This window comes from Oryctolagus cuniculus, chromosome 2 (genome assembly GCF_051225735.1).
Source record: "Oryctolagus cuniculus isolate XC-2025 breed Fujian yellow rabbit chromosome 2, ASM5122573v1, whole genome shotgun sequence".
Taxonomy (NCBI): domain Eukaryota; kingdom Metazoa; phylum Chordata; class Mammalia; order Lagomorpha; family Leporidae; genus Oryctolagus; species Oryctolagus cuniculus.
Window position 1 is genome coordinate 186,465,729 of NC_142868.1, and position 18,179 is coordinate 186,483,907.

The 18,179-nt window shown below is 44.0% G+C and overlaps 1 protein-coding gene across 1 annotated transcript in view; it reads right to left on the reverse strand.

The window, feature by feature from the left end:
• Positions 1-18,179, reverse strand: part of TDRD15 (tudor domain containing 15) — a 99,475-nt gene that overhangs the window by 67,336 nt on the left and 13,960 nt on the right. The window lies entirely within an intron of this gene.

Genomic DNA, 18,179 nt, shown 5'->3' on the forward strand with positions numbered 1-18,179 from the left:
TCCCCAGATGGCTGCAACAGTAGGAGCAGCACCGATCTGAAGCCAGGAGCCAGGAGCTTCTCCCCAGTCTCCCGTGCGGGTGCAGGAGCCCAAGGACTTGGGCCATCTTCCACTGCCCTCCCATGCCATAGCAGAGAGCTGGATTGGAAGAGGAGCAGCCGGGACTAGAACCAGCGCCCATTTGAGATGCTGGTGCCAGGATTAACCTACTGCACCATGGTGCCAGCCCCTAAAATACTTATTTTTATAATATACTATTTACATTTAAAAACATAAAAATGATTAACTGAATATGCTTTGTTATACCAATAGTGAGACTAAATATTTACTGGAATATTATAATAGCCCTATCAATCTCTATTTTCAATTAAATGTTATCTTTATGGGCCGGCGCCATGGCTTACTAGGCTAATCCTCTGCCTTGCGGCGCCAGCACACCGGGTTCTAGTCCCGGTCGGGGCGCCGGATTCCGTCCCGGTTGCCCCTCTTCCAGGCCAGCTCTCTGCTGTGGCCAGGGAGTGCAGTGAAGGATGGCCCAAGTGCTTGAGCCCTGCACCCCATGGGAGACCAGGAAAAGCACCTGGCTCCTGCCATTGGATCAGCGCGGTGCATCGGCCGCAGCACACCGGCCGCAGCGGCCATTAGAGGGTGAACCAACAGCAAAAGGAAGACCTTTCTCTCTGTCTCTCTCTCTCACTGTCCACTCTGCCTGTCAAAAAATAAAAAAAAAATTTAAAAAGTTATCTTTATGTTCATTAGCGAAAAGTTATCTAAGCATGGAGAGATAGTCTTTAGGGTCAGCCAGTCCAACTTTGCTTTATAGAAATTTTATGTAATTTTTAAGTTTTTCTATAAGTATCTTAGCCACAGAATCTTTTATAATGCATTCTACTAGTTTTATATGGTTTCCCTGTATTCCAAACTCCATGCCTTTTTTAATCTTAATCTTTAGGGTACAGAAAGGGCAAAGATCCTTTAGAACTTGCTTTTTCCTTTCCCCAAACTTAGGAAAATGTTTTCCAATGTTTACTTGAGATGCCCTTGGGGGAGATGAGCTCCGCGCCACTAGAGGTCACATGACTCAAGCCCATTCTGCAGGCCTAACTTCAATGTCGTTTCCTCCGAGAGGCCTCCCGAGCCCTGGGTGAGCAGTACAGACTGGAGCTCTACATTTGGAAACGCCCAGCGACTTCCTCGGGTGGTACATGGGCACACAGTCTCCAAATCCTCACCTTTTGTGTTTACTCTTTCCACTATAGATCTGCATACAAACCAAGCCACCAAAAGCCCCATGCAACTGGTTGGTTCTTTTCTCCTTTCCTTTCCCTGTGGCATTATTTCTAATTTATAAAATAAACATTGTGTCTGCATTACATTTATTTATGGCTATTCATTCTCCTGGAGTATAAATTCCCTTTGAACCCCAGAAAAATAGGCAGCAGCTCAAAATATCAGCACGAGTGAAGCTTCCTTTTGTGGCCCCCTTGTGTCACAGCACTCACGTTCTGTGAGCAGCAAGGCACAGCTTTAGAAGTGCAGTGTTTGGTGCATAGTGGACTGTTAATAATTAGACACACTGGGGATTTGAACAAGGATTGCCAAATTTGGCAAGTAAAATACAGGAACCAAGTTAAATTTTAATTTTAGATAAACAACAAGTTTTTAGTATAAGTAAACCACAAATATAATAAAATATTAAAACATTATTTGTTTCTAAAATTCAAATTTAACGAGGAATTCTGTTTTTATCAGCAACCTTTAATAAAGGCATTCTTTCATCTATTTGACAAGTTCATTTATTGATTTATTTTGAGAAGAAGAGAGAGCCAGGCACAGAGTTCCCTCTGTTGGTTCACACCCCAGATGCCTATGACCAGGGCTAGGGCTAGGACAGGATGAAGCCAGGAGCTAGTGTAGGAGTTGGAGTCCCTAACTTGCTAAATGCCGGTTTTGCTTGCTTGCCTGCTGTAGGGTTATGATAGGCCTCATCCTAGACCAGCCAGGAAGGCAGGCCGGGTCCTTGAGAACAACGAAAGTGTGCTCCCCTGGGATTTATGACCTCCTGCTCCCCACCAGCTCCCCTGAAATTCATGGCCCAATGCTTCCTGCCAGTGCCTCCCCACGCCATCTCCTTTGTGTAGCCTTCCCACCACATAACGTATATAGTCTTTACGTTTAAATGAACCAATGGACATGTCAGGACCTAATACTTTGCCATATAGAGAGTAAGAAGGTAACCTAAGCACGAGATGACGTGCACCCTTGTAAGTATGAGGCTATAAAACCTCTCTTATGCAAACCAGAGGGCCTTTTGCCTGTGCACTGCTAAAGGGCTGTGTGCGGGTAGGGGTTCCCAGCCGGCTGGTAACAAATAAACCTCTGACTGTGCCTTGTGCATTGATTGGGAAATTCGGACTCTACACTAGGAACTCAATTCGGATCTCCCATGGGAGTGGTTAAGAATCCAATCCATTGAGCCAATACCCCTGCCTCCTAGTGCCTGCACTGGCAGGAAGCTGGAGTTGGGAGCCAGAGCCGAGTCTCCAACCCTAGGATGTGGGTGCCTTGGCTGATGTCTTAGTGACTAGGCTAATGCCTGCCCCTCTTTGATGTGTTAACGAATACAGTAACCCATGGGAAAGTTCTGCTAGAACAAACTCAAAAATTCAGGCAGGAAGTTTAAAGCTGAAGTGTTTATGTCATCTAGACTACAAACTCCAGTGGTTTTTTAGAAACAAACACCTCATAAAGTAAAAATCTAAATGCCACCAGTATCTAGAAGTTAATTTATGTGTACAACAAAGACAAGTGCAGTTTAATGTATGCATATTATACCTCGATGAAAAATGAAAAAAAGGCTTTAAAAAGTTACATTGAAAATAACAGTTCACTTTCTGAGTGTATTTAAGTCAGGCACATCTAAGTGAAAGAATAACACATATATTTTGGTAATTGTAAGTGATTTATTTGTTTATATATTTGAAAGGCACAGTGACAGAGAGGGAGAGATTCTCTATCCTCTAGTTCACTTCCCAAATGACTGAAACAGCTGGGGCAAGGCAGGCCTGAAGCCAGGAGCCTGGAACTCGCCCAGGTCCCTCACATGATTGTCTGGAACACAAGTACTTGCACCATCGCCTGTGACTCCCAGGGTTCACATTAGCAACAAGCTGGGTCAGAAGTGGAGGAGGACTCCACCCCAGGCAGTCTGACAGGGGATGCAGGCATCCCAAGAGGTGACTTTACCTGCTGAGCCACAATGCCCAACCCATAGGTAATTTTTTTTAAAGATTTATTTTATTTATTTGAAAGACAGACTTAGAGAGAAAGGTAGAGACAGAGACAGAGAGAGGTCTTCCATCTGCTGGTTCACTCCCCAGAAGGCCACAACCGCCACAGGCCACAGCAGAGAGCTGGATCAGAAGAGGAGCAACCGGGACTAGAACCAGCGCCCATATGGGATTGTCAGTGCCTCAGGCCAGGGCTTTAACCCACTGCGCCATGGCGCGGGCCCCATAGATAATTTTTTATGAAGGCTTTTTGTTAAACTTACCAGAATTTAAGAAAATAATTACAGTAGCCTGGCAGGAAATCATTTTTCAAGCCAGGTAATCTCTAATTTTAACATAAGGAATCTAGTAAATCTTCAATTTATCAACCAGTCAGAGATATGAGGGCATTAGGAGAATGAGAGCAAAACAGCTTCTGGGTCAGCATACGTTCTGCTAATACCCTGAGCTATTTTCCCATCATAATCTGTAAACATATTTGCTGATGGGATTACCTGACATCTGTTTCTCCAATATCAAGCCTCAGAAAAAACAATCCTGAGTACATCCACTGTGAATTTAAGTGAAAGATCAGATGAGCACATGAATTCCTGTGCAGGTGACATTTTGCAATTGTGGGAATGGACGAGATTATCCAGGAACAGGTCAACAAAGCAGGAGCTACAATGCTGAAAAAAGTGTGAGATGAGCAGCTCCTGTAAGACAGACTGTCTCTTCAGCTCTGCCCTTCCCTTTCCTGCTTTATTTTTAGGGGCAACGTGTTTTGCACACAGAAACAGCCCACGCGCACATACACACACACAAACTGCTTTGCCACATACCCCCATTGCAGGTGTTATTTCAGCAAAGCCATGGCCCCATACGACCATGGGGTGACACTGGCAAACCCACTTAGCCTCTCTGTGCCCCCACGGTCTTGTAGGAGAAACAGATTTTAAATACGTAAGGTATAGTCATCCCGTAGCCACTTCAGGAAAGCTAGGCGTGGGCTCTCGGCAGAGCCGGCCCGTGAAATGCTTATGTTCTCTTGGTATCACTCAGTTTAATTCTCTCCTGGGTGCACTGTGCACATCACACCACATGCTCCCTGTGCGCAGAAATATTTTCCCTCTAGTTCTCAGGGCTTCCAGTACCCTAAAGTCAAATCCACTTTTTCTATGTTTTTTCTACCCACTTTCTACAATTTTAACTCTAAAAAAATTAATATGGATGACTTGTTCAAGTCATCTCTTTTTAGTTGGCCTTGGTGTTTTCTTGTTGGCTATTTGGGTACCACCAGGAGGCAGCATGAACTTAGTTAGCCATAATCCCACTGGATTTCCATGCACCTGTAGTCTTCCTGTCACCTCTTAAAGGGAGATGTCTTTTCTCTTTAAGATGCAATTAATTAAACCTGTCCATAATTCCCAGTGTTAATTAAGACATGGGGAAGCTGACACCATCATAAATTTGCAAGAAGAGGTTAAAAGGGACACTGAAAAATGAATACCTGAAAGGCTATCATTGTTTATAGTCTTTCTGCTGGCATTTCCCTCCCCGTACCTATTCTGTTTTCCCCCATAATTTCTCTTAGGGAAATTCTTGTGAGCAAAGATTTAACCACAGGGCTTTCAGTACCGCACGCTCAGAACATAAACAAGAAACACTCTGACAGTCTAACCGAAGGAAATTCGGATCATAAAACGGCCCACGCTGTGGCTGTTACAGATGACACTTAAAACAGAAGGCGTCCAAGGCCACCTTTCAGAGGCACACGGAAGAGCAGCATTTGTTTCCATTTCTATGTCTCTTCTCTGGTCCCGGAAGCGCTGTCCTGGCTCAGCACAGCCTCCTTCTGGACAGCCGGAGGCTCAGATTTCCCGTGCACACCCAGACTCTCCTCCCTCGCTCCTCGGGGACCTCCAAAGCCCAGGTTCCATGCCAGCAGCCTCGCTCCGGCTCCCTTTGCTCTGCACACAGCTCATCTCCACGGATCGCCCTCCTTCAGACTGGCAGCCAGCTCCATTCATTTTTTTTTTTTTTTTTTTTTTTGACAGGCAGAGTGGACAGTGAGAGAGAGACAGAGAAAAAGGTCTTCCTTTGCCATTGGTTCACCCTCCAATGGCCGCCACGGCTGGTGCACCACGCTGATCCGATGGCAGGAGCCAGGTGCTTCCTTCTGGTCTCCCATGGGGTGCAGGGCCCAAGCACTTGGGCCATCCTCCACTGCACTCCTGGGCCACAGCAGAGAGCTGGCCTGGAAGAGGGGCAACCGGGACAGAATCCGGCGCCCCGACCGGGACTAGAACCCGGTGTGCTGGCACCGCAAGGTGGAGGATTAGCCTAGTGAGCCACAGCGCAGGCCAGCCAGCTCCATTCTTACCACCTCCAAGCCCTCTTTCATCATACTTCCCCAAATCCCCTAACTCCACCCCTTCTCCTAAACTCCTGCCTGCCTTCACTGGCACACATCCCCTAGACAAAGTCTTGCCTAATTGTTTCCAACCCAGACTAACCTCGCCCCCAGCGCCAGGCTCCTTTTTGTCCGGAAGTCCCCGTTGCCCCTCCCCCGGCCCCACTCCCAGTCCCTGAGCTGCAGCGTTTGCTTCCCCAGCAGACAGGTGTTCTCTGCGCCTCCCTTCCTTTATTTCACACTGGCTGTTGTATGGCCAGCCCTTCTTTATCTCTCTATTCTTCCTGTCCTCCTCCCTTCTGACTGAAATTTCTGTATCATTCGCCTTGTTTTCCAGACGGGACTTATGTTTAGGAAACCATCATAAATGCCATCTAGATACAGCCACATGTTTTCATAATGGTAGACACAATGGGGCAGGCCAGTTCCTTGCTACACGTGTTTAGGAAGTGAGATGAGTAAATTCATAGATATTAATGTAGTTCTCAAGTGGAAATTAAAAGATAGTTAATGGTTCCTGTGAGTTCTATAATTTAGAGAGTACTGGGTAAGCAGAAGAGAAGTAAGACAAAAGTCAAGAAAGCATTATTAAAATGAATTTAAATAGGAACCTAAAGTCTCACTTAAAATTCATCGTTATCTTTGTGGAGAGGAGTTTGTTTAGAAGTAAGAAATTGAACAATAAAAATAATACATTGGCACGTTGTGTTAGAGCTGTGTGTCTTAAAGTTTAAAACAGTCATTAATACAGGACTCATGTTATGAGACTGGATAGCATTACTGGTTGGTGATATAGAAGAGCAGTTTCCTTAAGTGTTCTCAGCATCTTCTAAAAATGTCAATATAAATTGGATAAAATGTAAAATTTATCTGAAGTACAGAAATAAGCAGCCAATAAGATAGGCATAAATATCTGCAAAGCATGTGAAAAATAAAGTTTCTACTAGTACAGATGTACTTTTGGTGACCTGTTTTTATCCACCGCTACCAAATGGAGTAATTCTATCTTATAGCTTTCTAGTTTTCTGAACTTTATTTCTTAAAAAACCAAATCTCAGAGCCTGCTCTGTGGCATGGCAGGTTAAGCCACCACTGCAGCACTACATCCCACATACGTGCTGGTTTGAGTCCTGGCTGCTCCACTTCCAATCCAGCTCTTTGCTAATGCACCTGAGAAAGCAGCAGGAGATGGCCCAAGTGCTTAGGCCCCTGTACCCATGTGGGAGTTCTAGAAGAAGCTCTTGGCTCCTAGCTTCAGCCTGGCCCAGCCCTGGTCTTTGTGGCCATTTGGGGAGTGAACCAATGAATGGAAGATCTCTCCTTCTCTCTCTGTCTCTCCTTCTCTCTGTGTGTACCTCTTTCAAAATAAATAAATCTTGGAAAAAAAAAAACAAATCTTCATTTTAAGCCTTTTAATCTAGAATTGCTATAAAATGTTTCTATACAATATCTGTCTTCATGAATATTATAGAGTTTACATGAAATTTCAGTCTTCATTGTAGGTTTTCATCATGGTACAGTGGAGGCCAAAAAGGGACTGTTTGCCCCCATACTAAATGGTCAGAGTGAGTTAAAATGTTGCATTCTGTGTATCCTTTTTCCTGTTTTGCTGTCTTAACAGTAGAAACACTGTGTCCGCAGCAGGCTACCCTCTCTACTGCTGGATCCCTCCAGATCTCGGATGTCTTGCTGGTTGTGTCAAGAACACAAGGCGCTAAACACTGTTTATCTGGAACATTTCGCAAGGTTGTGTTTGCAGTGAGCAACCAGGAGAGATGCAGTAACCTTTCCTCCCAGGAAGTGTGTTTCTTAGGCTCAGTGTCCCTGTCCTATAACAACCCATGCAAATACAAGCATGCACCTAGGACTGCCCATGTCACCTTGTCGAAGGGGAGCTCTAGGACCCAACCCAACCACGCTGACACTGTGGCTACTGCTTCTGCTATGAAAAACAGTTCTAAACTCTGACTTGGGAAGTCTTGTGTCTTCTATCAGTATCCGAGGCGTTACGGCAAGCTGACTTGTTAGCTCACAATAGGGCAAAAATCTTGTGCCCTTCCCAGTTCTTGAAATCTACCTTCCAATATGTTGTTTCATTTATACTTTTAGCAAACATGCATTAGTTACACATAGGTAAGGTCCTAGAGGAATATAAGATGACCCTCCTTCAAGTTCTGTCTGGTGAGGAATGCAGACACTCAAAAGTAAACTTTTTAAAGATTTATTTGTTTATTTCAAGTCAGAGTTACACAGAGAGAGGGAGGGGCATCTACTGGTTCACTCCCCAGATGGCCCAGCCCTAAGTCAGGAGCCAGGAGCTTTTTCCAGTTCTCCTACGTGGGTGGCAGGGGCCTAAGTACTTGGGCCATCTCCTGCTGCTTTCCCTGGCACATTAGCAGGGAGCTGGGTCAAAGTGGAGCAGCTAGGACACGAACAGGCATCCATATGGGATGCCAGCATCACAGGCCGTGGCTTTTCCCACTTTGACACAACACCAGTCCCTCAAGCAGGTTTTTGGAACAAAATGTAATTATTAAGCGTAAAGGCACAGAGGTCGGGAACCAGGATGTTTTGAGAGGCTTTCTGGAGGAGGTACTATTGAATTAAGTCCCCAGAGGTGGGGAATCTTTTTTTCTGCTAAGGGCCATTTGGATATTCATAACATCATCCATGGGCCACATAAAATTACCAACCTAAAAATTAGCTTTCTGTGGATTTATCGAATTTAAGTCCCTCCTGCAGTTGTCTTGGCAGAGCCAGGCCAAATGATTTTGCGGTTCTCAGACAGCCTGGGGGCTGGATGTTCCCCACGTCTGCTAAGGGTACGGTGGAGCTGGCCAGGAGAGACAGAGAACTTAGAGGCACGACAAGATACCATAAACCAAGGCAGGGACAGTTGAACACAAAGATAAAGTGAGAGACCTGTTCAGAAATCTGGCCAACCAGCAGCAGGGACCAGATTACAGAAGACTGAGTGTGATGCTTTATGAATTTGAACTTTATCCCAGAACTGATGACAGAGTTATCACTGTTTAGGGAGTGACCAAGTCAAATCACCTAAGTTTTGTGGGGAAATGAAGTGCTGGGGAGAATGTGAATTTGCCAATTTACCAACTTCTGGATAAGAATGGGACATGGAGTACAAAACAGAACTTTAGCTGTATCTTTAATGTTTCACTTCATTCATTGTTACAGGAAAAAAAAACATAGATAAGGGCAAAAAATCAATGTATCTTTCAGACATCATGGTGAGTAGCTGTTATATTATTTCTGTGCTTCTATTATGCTTTAAATATTTCATAATTTAAAATAATTTGAGGATTGATCAAAGTCAGTCAATACAATAAACTTCATACCACAAACAACATTGTATAGTGATCTTGTTCCTGAATGAGCTCACAGTTGACACTGAGTAGAATTATGGAAAAGAGTCAGTGTGTGTTAGTTCTACCAGGAAACTTTCTCAGAGTATTAACAAGAACTGGGGCTGATGTCAGTAGATCTGTAGCTAGAATTCTTTACTGATTCTTTGAGGAGCCCAGCCTTAACACTGTGTCCACTGAATTGCAACATGTCACTGAAGCCCTGCTGTTAAGCTGCATATCATGATTAATTATTGCTAAGGGTGAGCAAGTGCCCTGTGATCCTGACTTTGTTAATGAGGTCAGAGCAATATCTGGTCTTAGAAAAGAGTCAGTGTGATTAAAAAAAAAAAAAAAGAAAAGAAAAAGGAGAGAGAGGAGCAGGAGATGGGGGAAGAGGAGAGCTAGGAATTAACTGTACCATGTCCTTCCCCTATTTTAACTCTGAATCATAATTACCTGTCTGTCTGTATATTTGGCATGGAGTAGGCACACAATAAATAACTTGTTAACTGACTAACCTCCAGGAAATGAATTTCTGTCAGTAGAGGCATTGGGTCCACGTAGACTCAGCTCCTAATGTAGTGGACCTAGTATAGTAGGCACCAGCAAGCATTTAGTAATGATTGAACAATCGGCCATAAAATTTCCCAGTTCTCCAACCAAAGGGATCTCCTCCTTTCTTCTTCTTCTTTTTTTTTTTTTAACAGTCAGAGTGGACAGTGAGAGAGAAAGACAGAGAGAAAGACAGGTCTTCCTTTTCCGTTGGTTCACGCCCCAGTGGCCGCTGCGGCTGGTGCACCACGCTGATCCAAAGCCAGAAGCCAGGTGCTTCTCCTGGTCTTCCATGCGGGTGCAGGGCCCAAGGACCTGGGCTATCCTCCACTGCACTCCCGGGCCACAGCAGAGAGCTAGACTGGAAGACGAGCAACCGGGACAGAATCCGGTGCCCCAACCAGGACTAGAACCTGGTGTGCCAGTGCCGCAAGCAGAGGATTAGCCTAGTGAGCGGCGGGCGCTGGCCTAGGGATCTCCTCCTTTCAAATCTGAGTCTCTTCTTAGAATGTGTAACATGTTAACCTGAAGCTACTGTGTTTGTGCCTCACTCCTTCATAGTACCTTCTACGTCTCTTGAAATAGTCTGTGCCTGATTTTGTCATTTATTACAGAGTGACAGAAAATAGAAAAGTACCTTAAGGTTAAAATTAATTCATTTAAATACGTCTCTAAATTCAGCAGAATTATGTAGGTCTTAAAGTATGCAACTTCAAGCCATTCAGAATGAATTCCACTTTCACAAGAGTTATTTGGTGGCAAAGGAATGGGACACAGTCTGCCATGCCATGCCATGCCACCTACCGGGCCAGTGTTCCTGTTTGCTCAGCTTTTTCCCACGAAATGCCAATGAACAAAGACAGCTGCCAGACATTTTCTAGGTCATTTGTTCTGTTTGTAAACAGAAAGTGTACAATATTTAACAAGATGTAATCATTTGTAAGCTAGATTTATGCAGAATGAAAGAAGTGAAAGAGAGGGGAGGGAAATTAATGCCAGTCTCCAGTGCTTAATGACCTCATTAATTGAGAGCTAGGTAATTGGAGAAATTAAACAGAAGAGGTAATGGCCTTGGAGTCATTAACCTATTCTGGGAGCACTGCTAATGTTTACCAGGTGCTTTTCCTCTGAATGGAGAGCTTAGAGTCGGGCTGCTTTGACACACTAGTTCTTGAATCACTGGGAAAGTTTCTGAACACAGATCCCTGGCTTCTCTTTATACTTCTTAGTCAGGGCCTTTGGGGTGGGACCCAGGTACATGGATTTTTAAGAGTAGTCAGTTGACTCTTTTGATCTTTTGATAAAAGTCTGCCCAGCCTCGGACATCACGGCTTTAGAACAGGGTCTCCAGAACACGGTTTCTCCGCCTTGGCACTGTGGGCACCTGCAGATGGTCCTGTGCATTGTAGGATGTCAGCAGCTTTGCTGCTAAAGATGCCATCAGACCTTCCTCCTCCCAGTACAAGCAACCAAAGACTCCAGACCGTGCCACGCTCCTGCAGGGGATAAAATCCCCCGAGCTGAGCTCCTCCAGGTAGGGTTCTGGAAGAATGTGCTAACTGCTCTGCTTCCTACAGTGAGGGAAAAGTTCCCACCCGCACTAACACTGTAACCATAAGCACATGTAGCTGTGATCACTTGCCATGTGGCTAGCACAACTGAGAACTGAGTTTTAAATTTTATTTGAACTTAATTTTTAAAGTTTATTTATTATTTGACAGGTTGAGTGACACAGAGAGAAAGAAATAGGAGAGCTCTTCCCCATCCATTGGTTGCCTCTTAAATGCCTTGCCCCCCCCCCAAAAAAAAGCCAGAGTTGGACTAGACCAAAACCAGGAGCCAGTAACTCCATCTGGGTCACCCATGTGGGTGGAAAGAGCTCACCTACTTGAGGTGTCATTCACTGCCTCCCAGTATGGGCAACAGCAGGAAGCTAGATCAGAAAAGGAGGCGACTTCGCCACAGGCACTGTGATCTGGGTGCAGGCATCCCAAGCAGCAGCTTAACCCACTGTACCACAGTGCCCCTAATTAATTAACTTGTAAAGCGTGGATGACTGGTAACCATCATATTGGGCAGCAAAGATTCACAAAATCCAGATCTGACTGCAGGCAGTGGAATACTTCCTTAGTGCTTCTAAAAGTAATGACAAGAACAGAAAAATCCACCTGCTCTTCTAGCTGGATCAGAAAAGGTATCAGGATTAAGTGACTGTAGGGCAAGTGGGCTCCTGAGGCAGGGTTAGAAAACAAAGAGTGGAACTTGGGTGAATTCCGGAAAATTCTACTCCAGAGAAAAAACACAAAGTTTAAGAAAATAGACAATTAAAACAGACCAAAAAGAGAAGAAGTTGGGCAAGATGGCACTTAGGATAAGAGTATGGAAAATATTAACCAATTACCAATCTCTTCCGAGCTTGTGGACAGAGGCGGTGAGCCAATCCAAATACCAAATACGACCCCTAGTGCACACTAAGGTGAAGGGCCAGTACCTCACAGATAAGGGGGAGGGAGAAGGAAATAACATAAAAAGAGAATCAACAGTAAAACTACTGCTCAAACAGTACTTTATACTTTGTGTATCTGTGTGGGTGCAAACTGTTGAAATCTTTACTTAGTATATACCAAGTTGATTTTCTGTATATAAAGAAAATTGAAAATGAATCTTGATAAAGAATGGGATGGGAGAGGGAGTGGGAGATGGAATGGTTGTGGGTGGGAGGGAGGTTATGGGGGGGGGGGGAAGCCACTATAATCCAAAAATTGTACTTTGAAATTTATATTTATTAAATAAAAGTTTAAAAAGAGAGAAAGAGACCAGCCGTACAGGGCGACAGACTCCAGGTCCGGGCCCCTCCACTTATGGCAAATACACTTGCTTTCACTCTTGCATGCTCCCCCAGTCTTTTCTCTTTGTTTCTATGTTGAACAACAAGCCTGTGGGCCAGAGGAAGCAGCTCCCTGCATCCGGGACTCCACAGGACTAAGAGGAAAAGTCGCAGTTCTGGTTTCTAAAGACCGCTGAGGAAATGTGCTTTGTGACCACTCTCAATATCCTGATGATGAGAAGTAAAGTGGCCCGGCTGAGGATGGCCCCTCTAGTCCCAGCCATGACCTCCATTTTCTGTCACTCCTGAACATGTTCTTAGGGAACATTCTCGCTGTTGTCTGTTTTTTTCTCAATTCTTCACAGATTGAACATGCAGTATTACCATTATGATCCAACCATCTCACTCTAAGGCACATACTCAAGAGAAATGAAAACATATGTCCACATAAACACTAGTAAAAAAAAAAACAGTTGACAGCAGCATTATTCGTAACAACCAAAAACTGGAAATAATCCAAAAGCCTATCAACTGATGCATGGATAAGCAAAAAGTTATATATGTGGATACATACACACATATATATACATATACACACATATACATATAAGATATATATATATATACCTCATGGGAAATTATCTGGCAATAAAAAGGAATAAACCACATGCTACAGCACACACAAACCTTTAAAACACTATGCTAAGTGAAAGAAGCCAGTTGCAAAACACCATTTGTTAAGTGATTCCATTCACATGAAAATGTCCAGAATAGGAAAATCTATAGAAACAAAAACTAGATTAGTGATTGCTTAGAGCTGGGACTAGCAAGGAGATGAGGCATGGCTATTTCATTAAAGGAGTTTCTTTTGGAACTGATGAAAACATTCTTATCCATTCTTATCTATTCTATGCTTTCATCGGATCAATTGTACAGAAAATGAATTACATCTCAAGAAAGCTTTTAAAAAACTTGTCAGTATAATCCCTCATACTAACAAACCCAATAAGACAAATCTGCAAGAACCTATCAATTGGGGAATAAATATCTATTTTTGAACTGGAAAATGTTATGCCAAAATAGTTCTTGACTGGCTGCCACACATCCAGGATCATTGAAATGAACCTGTGCTGTGTCCAAACTTGGACTGAAAGTCCTGGAGTGTGGCCCTTACCACACAACAATTTCCCCACTGTATGATACCCACTGGACAGTGTATGCGTTCAGTAGGTGCCCTCGGAACAATCCCACCCTGCAACTAAGACTCCATCCTTGTGTCTCCTGAGTCCTTTCGTCGCTCCAGTCCACAGGATTAATGGACACATCAATATTGCAGTAAGCATCCTCATGTTGTCATGAATCAGGCTGGTCCAGCTTCATGGGGTGTTAGAAAGACGGCATTCATTTTCAGGGCCAGGAGCCCTCCACACAGCCTCAGAGAGAGCCCATTCTCCAATTTTAAGCTCACTCTATTGAAGTATCATTACAGGAAATGAAGGCATTTCTTGTTTTTTTGTTATACTTGATATTATCTATTGAATTGACAGTCAAGCTGATGCTGCTTAAGCTTTAATTGTTCCCTTGAAATATGGGAGAAATCTGGAAATATCATGTGAAATAATATTGCACAATAATTTATTATTTATTTGAAACACAGAGTTTCAGAAACAGCAAGACAGAAATCTTCCATCCATTGGTTCACTTCCCACATGGCTGCAACAGCATTCAACCATACATTGGAAAAAAAAATGGGCCTGTGTCTAAGCATTAACTTTTACCTTTCTTCCATTCCATGATGATGCAGATGGATACACAGAGTCTTTGTGAGAAGAGCTAAGCCATGTGACCTGGTTCTAGGACGAGTGTGATTCATTTGGAAGGTAAGTGTTTTTTTCTAGACAAGGTGCACCAGCAGAGTTCTGGAATTCTTACCACAGATACAGTGGTTTGACTGTCCGCTCCCATCTGACTGGATTGAGTGTACACTTTCCAGTGTTCTGACAGCATCCTGAACATACCTTGAGAAAGGAGTTAAATTATTACTCTTCATGTTGTTGTTGTTTTTTTTTAATCAGCTTTCCCCACTAGAATTCTGAGGAACTGAGACGTGTGGTTATCATTTACGTGGTTTGCAATTACCAAAGTCTTCTAAGCATAGTTTCTAGGCAGGCATAGTTTCCTTTGTCTGGCAGGTGTTCCATAGGTGAGTTGGCTCCTTCCCAGGCTAAGGAATTCAAGGATCAACAGCATACCTGGAGTCTGCCGCCAGTCCTTGTGGTAAATCAGACTCTATAGGATGCTGTTTTTACAAGTATTTGGGTTGGGATCCAAAAATGGATGCCTTGTACAAAATTGCTTGCTGGAATGGGTTTTGTTAGCATCATTACAAAATTGGCTTCAGGTGAAATATTTTTTAGATGGCATTGACACAAGGACCTCAGACTTCCACACTCCCCAAGCTGGGAAAATTGCTGAGTGATACCATAGGGCCTGAAAGAATTCATCAACGTTCCGCATTGCCTATCTTCAAGAGAGGTGCGGGGAGTGGGCAGGGTAATTCAGCCATCAAAGATTTTGGCTTGTGTCTTGGATCACGTACCCACACCCCAGGTATAGAATCAGAAATATTTTGATGTCCCTTGTGTTGTTCTACATGCCCAGATCTAATCCCAGAACCGGTTCTGATTGTATGTGTGTATCCATTTGTTTTTAACCCATTCTTTTTCCGCTGAGAACTTTTCAATTGCAACATGAAAATGGATTGTTTGGGCAAGAAGCACATTTTCAACAAACGTTTGGTTTGTGGTGTTTCCATTTACACCAACTGAGAAATCGAGGTCACAGGCACAGTCTTTTTTGTGGACTGCCTTTGACAGTGTGAACACTATCTCAGTTTGAACAAAGACAGGGTCGATAAAGCCCCCAGAGTATCCTGCGTCAGCCGTTGGAGCCAGTCATTATTAGCAGAGCAAGAGTCCTTTGGAAACTCCTCCCTGCCTTCTCCCCAGCCTCCTGAGAGGGGTGAGAAGGCAGTGGATAGAAATGCACTGCTCTGAATTTCTGGGAATGCACGCAAATGGACTTTGGCTTAAAGAAATCTGTACTTGCTGAAACCTTTGACCCCAGTTATAAATCTGCATGCCACGTGGCAAGGATGGGTCTGACTCTGGAACAGAGAACAAAGAGCATTTTTGTCACACGGAAAAACCTGAAGATGCAGAAAGCCGAGTGTTGACGTCATCCACGTATGTCTGGAAGGATCCTGGCTTCTCTCTCAACTCTGTAAGGCGTGGTTTCTCAGAGAGTTCTGGCTTCAAATCGGAAGCTGTAAACAGTAAAATTAGTGTCTAAATCATCCCCCAGGCCCTGTAAGTCCACTTCTGATGATGATGAGTTATGATTTTTCAGGGAGAGATAAGGTCTCAAAGCAGCCAGTCACTCAGAAGTCATACGAGCAGTGGTTTACACCTCATTGTTCAGCTGAGTCAGCTGACGTGAGAGATTCAAATATTCGATGTCACAACGCCCAGTGATTCCCACTACACCCGGGGAGATTCTTCAAAACATTTTTTTCTGATTCATACTTATACTAGTTTCGTTGTAGGATGTTTTTAATGTATAAAAGGATTAAAAAATTTTCCATAATCCCACCATAACACATTTTGTTCACCATGCTCTTTTGTGATTAAAGACGAAATCAAAACATTAAACCTCATAGAAGAAAAAAGAAAAATATGGATTTCTACTTTGAATTTTTAATCTCAAATTTTGAAAATAATTAAATAAAACATCAAAGCATTCTTGGACAGGGCCCTTACTTGAGATGGGCCGTATATTACAATAGGATGTGAAAAATTGTGAAATTAACTCAGATCCATGGGAGTGTACACAGCTAGACATTCTCTGTGAAGTCTGGGCAGTGCCGGCAAAATCCTACAGTTCTAATTGGCCAATTCCTGCTACCATCACTTGCAAGGCAGAGCCCACAGTCAGGGAAGGGATTCAGACGTATGTGATATGACCCTGAGTTCTTATCGCACACACTCAAATTCAGACAATTAAAATTAGGAGAGAGCAATCGAGTGGGTAAAAATAAGAATGATTTAAGTGTGTGGATTTTCAGTGATCCAGCACTAATCATAGCTGCCAACAGAAATGTCCAGCTGCCTTGCGGAAGGAAAGAGGCAGATCTTTGAAGGGTGGTTTCCAAAACAGTGTAAAGTTATCTGGGATTGAAAGGGAGTTCCGATAAGAATGAGGATCAGCTAAGTGCTAAGCAAGGTCCTGCTGGCCTTGGCTCTGTGTATTATTGGAACAATATCTGATTGGGAGTGAGCCGAGTGGTTCTGGTCATCTCTGCAGGACCCCATACACCTTCTGAAGGCACAGCTACTCTAAAATGATTACTCCCTGCGTCTGGGATTGATACATGCGCCATCGCCCTTTCAACTTGTTTCCTATTACTTTCTACAATTTCCAACCCTGAAATTTAAAAGCAAAAGGAAATGGCACCTCTGGTGGCTTCAGTTTTTCATCTAAGCAATGGCCATGTTGCACAGGATCATCACCGAGAACTCTCCCGGCTCCGCATTCCGTGCTGTGCGGTTCTACAGGCTGACTGTCCTGTGTCAGGCAGGAGCGGTGCGCTCACCACTCCAGGTCAACAGTGCTGGCCTCCTGGAAAAGTGAGGGTATTGACGAAAGCCATACTTCAGTGACCACCCCATTAAACTCAGTTGCTCATTCGCTCGTTATGGTGTCAAGGGATTAGGATCCCAACAACAGAGCTTCACGGAACAGAAAAGGCAAGAGGACATGAATGAGAGGCAGTACTTTATTTTCTCAATAATTTGCTTCTTTTTATCTTTTTTAGTCTCCGATATACATTACTTACTGAGTGACTACACTTCTGTTTGTATAGCATATTGCCTTAATTTCCCAGCAAGCATTTTCATAAATGTTTCCTAAAACAGTTTCCCCTAAATTGCAACATTCTCCTGAAAAGGTTGTTAAAGTGCCAGGAAATGCACACGACTTTTCAAAAAGGTTTATTATTCATCTCTCTAACAAGTGTGAGATGGGGAGCTCTGATTGTTCCTTTAAAATACTGAGAAATAGTGGATATTGAACACATGTGCCAACTGAAGGCAGAAGACTTGGTCTTGCTTCCAGGGCCCCTAAACAGAGCACAAGTACAGTTGTTCTGCAGAAAAGTGGAGGGACTGCCCAGCATCAGTGACACCACACAGGTTTCTGCGTGCCCTGAAGATTGCTCCAAGGCAGATGGTTTGCTGGTGGCAGCGTCTAAATAAGTACCGTAGTAATTTAGTCCCCCACTGGGTATCTTTCTTCTTCTTTTTTTTTTTTTTTTTTTTTTTTTTTTTTTTTTTTGGACAGGCAGAGTGGACAGTGAGAGAGAGAGACAGAGAGAAAGGTCTTCCTTTGCCGTTGGTTCACCCTCCAATGGCTGCTGTGGCCGGTGCACCGCCCTGATCCGATGGCAGGAGCCAGGTGCTTCTCCTGGCCTCCCATGGGGTGCAGGGCCCAAGCACCTGGGCCATCCTCCACTGCACTCCCTGGCCACAGCAGACAGCTGGCCTGGAAGAGGGGCAACCGGGACAGAATCCGGCGACCCGACCGGGACTAGAACCCAGTGTGCCGGCGCCGCTAGGCGGAGGATTAGCCTGTTGAGCCGAGGCGCCGGCCGTGTCTTTCTTCTAAGCATTGTCTTAGAACAGTTACCATGCCCCAGT